This window comes from Malaclemys terrapin, chromosome 3 (assembly GCF_027887155.1).
Source record: "Malaclemys terrapin pileata isolate rMalTer1 chromosome 3, rMalTer1.hap1, whole genome shotgun sequence".
Lineage (NCBI taxonomy): Eukaryota > Metazoa > Chordata > Testudines > Emydidae > Malaclemys > Malaclemys terrapin.
In genome coordinates this window covers 198,906,131-198,909,307 of record NC_071507.1, presented here as the reverse complement: position 1 = coordinate 198,909,307, position 3,177 = coordinate 198,906,131, and positions in this window count along the sequence as shown.

Below are 3,177 nucleotides of genomic sequence, written 5' to 3'. Positions count from 1 at the left end.
CCTCCCCGTCTCATGGTGCTAAGTGGGAGGAGGTCCCAACTCAATCCTGGCTATACAAGGGGAGGGGAAAAGGGGGCCCCGGGATGGGAACGTTTGAGAACCACAATCATAAGCAAAAGACGGGAGTGAGCATGGAGCCGTCCTCTCCGCCCCAGCGCTAGCCTGGCAGCTCTCAGCGGTATTGATCCGCGTGTGAAAGGCCACTCGGCAAGCCCGTTGCTGAGAGACACAGGGCTGGAATTAATAACTGCTCCATCGGGGCCCTGTTTGTTCTCCTTGCCCAGAGCAAGAGGACTTTGGTCCCAGCTTATCAAGGAGCCAACGCTGAAAGCCCCAGGAATGCAGTCACAGGCAAATGTGCAGGTTCACACGACATCTACTAACCAAACAGCTGCCCCACCCCTTAACCCTTTGCGAGTTAAAAAAGGGGAAATGAGTGAACACGGCCTAGCTTTGCCTGGATTCCAGCTCGCCATGTCCTGGCTCTTCGGGCGAGACACAGTTGTCAAGGGAGCTCCCTGCAGATGTCAGTTAAGATATTCGGCCTCCCTGCTCTGCTTGCAATCGAGCTCTACATGGGGATTTTCAAAAGAGTCTAAGGGATTTAGGCACCCAAATCCCAGTGAGAGCTGGGCGCCTAACCCCTTGGAAATCCCAGCTGTGGGCAATAGGGATCTGTATGGGCAGGGGCTATGCGTTCTTTCTACTTTCTACTTTATTTGATGCAAATATTGCTGCCTAGATACTGTTTGTATTTGTTTGATTATTATTTGCTGTACAGTAACACCTAGAGGATCTACTCAAAATTATGTGCATTGTGCTAGGCACTGTACATACACATAGTAAGATTTCAGAGTAGCAGCCGTGTTAGTCTGTATCCACAAAAAGAAGAACAGGAGTACATGTGACACCTTAGAGACTAACAAATTTATTTGAGCATAAGCTAACGTGGGCTACAACATCTGACGCATCTGATGAAGTGGGTTTTTGCCCACGAAAGCTTATGCTCAAATACATTTGTTGGTCTCTAAGGTGCCACAAGTACTCCTGTTCTTTTTACACATAGTAAGACCGTCTCTGCTCTGAAGAAGTTATAAACTAAATAGATGAGACAAAGGAAATATATTATTACCACCCCCCATTGTATATCTGCAGACCTGAATACAAGAAGTCTATAGCAGGAATTGAACCTACAGAACCTGAAGACCAGTCCAGTGTCTCTACTTCAAGACCAACCTCCTTCTCTTGTTCACAATACAGAAGCAATCCATGCTGCTAAGCAGAGTGGATGCACCAGTGATTGTTTTAAGCTTGCTGGGTTCTTCTGGCTCAGCTATACATCGGTGCCTAGAGATGTGAGAGTGTCTTCCACAGACACCCAACTCATGCTTCCGGACACCCTGCCATTCAGAAACATTGTTCTCAGGCTGGAACAATTTGTTGAACAAAGTCGGAGGGGCACCAATAGGTTGCTTTTAGATTTTCCCATTTTAGGAGACAACCTGGGATATTCTGTAACTGTTCTTTCTGATGTATATTGCACCCTCATTGTGCTAGATGCTTTACAGACCAGCACCACGATCTGGTCCCTGCCCCACAGAGCTTACCGATCAAGTAGGCAGTGGACAGAAGGGGGTGGAGAAGGGGATATAGCAAAAAGTAAAGAGAATGAGCAGTGGAGTTTAGCACATGACTTGAAGGGAGAATTAGGTCTTCATGGAATAAATGTCGGACACGGTGGGTAGCATCGAAGAGCGGAATCCAGAAGCTTCATGGAAGAAGGCCGGCAGAAGAAGGGTACAAGACAGAAGGTTATTCATGCAACGAGGGTGGAGTAAAGGGGGTAAGAAGTGGCGCAGTATTATGAGCTACCACTTAATATGTGTGATTCCAATGGGAGCATCTACCTGGGGGAAGATGTCTGATAGTAGAGGACACTTAAAAATCTTGTAGGAAAAAGCATAACAAGGACCAACCGATGGAAGCTGAAGCTAGATGAATACAGACTTGAAATAAGGTGTGCATTTTTAACAGTGAGGGTAATTAACCATTGGAACAAGATCTCGAGGAGGGCGCAGTGGGTTCTCCATTGCAGTATTTAAATCGAGCCTAGAACTAGATGTCTTTCTAATAGCTACGGACTAGTTCAATGAGATGTCATGGGCTTCATGCAGGAATCACTGAGTGAGGGTCTCCGGCCTGCGTTATGCAGGAGGTCAGACAAGATGATCGTAATGATGCCTTCAGGCCTTAAATAACTTGAAGGCAGCTGAAGGGAAAATTTAGCCTTTGGTATTTTATGTGCCTTGAGAAGGAACTGGTTGCTGTAACTTTGTTCTGTTCCTTAGTCACCGTAGGATAGTTTTTCACCTTGTACAATGGTCCAAAGAATCCCCCCAAATACCCTTACTCCACTGCAACCTTCCCAGGAACAGTGAGGTCCAGAAAAGTCCAGCTGTCCACCCCTGTCCACATAGCCAGCTCTGCCAGAAATGAAATAAATAAATAAAATTAACAGAGATATCCTATCCCCTAGAGCTGGAAGGGACCTTAAAAGGTCATCGAGTCCAGCCCCCTGCCTTCACTAGCAGGACCAAGTACTGATTTTGCCCCAGATCCCTAAGTGGCCCCCTCAAAGATTGAACTCACAACCCTGGGGTTAGCAGACCAATGCTCAAACCACTGAGGTATCCCGCCCCTTGTTTCCTCATTCCATTTCCACTTATCCCTCACAAGGAGTAAACCCAGCCACAGCCCTTTGTGATGAGACTTTGCTGAACCGTATCATATTAGGTACGCAACGCCGTGCGCTGTAATCCTGTGTGAGCACACATGAAGCTTGAGTCTCTGCTAGAGGTCAGACGGGAGAGCTCCGTTAAAAACCCAGCGGCTGTCAGGATCTGTACTGGTAACTCAACAGAAAGTCCTCTTCACCCTGAGTTAGTTCAGAGCTGATGCCAGTGCTGGACATGCCAGCTTTCAGATGGGAACCGGAGCCATGTATGGTCCTTGAAGATCACATTTCAGTCTTATCAAAAGTGATATCCTGTCCAAACTCCACCTGACATAATTACAGTTTGCTGATGTAAATTCCCTCTAGAATTTCAGAAAGACAAGGTGGGGGAGGTAATATCTTTGATTGGATCAACCTCTGTTGGTGAAAGAGACACGCTTCTG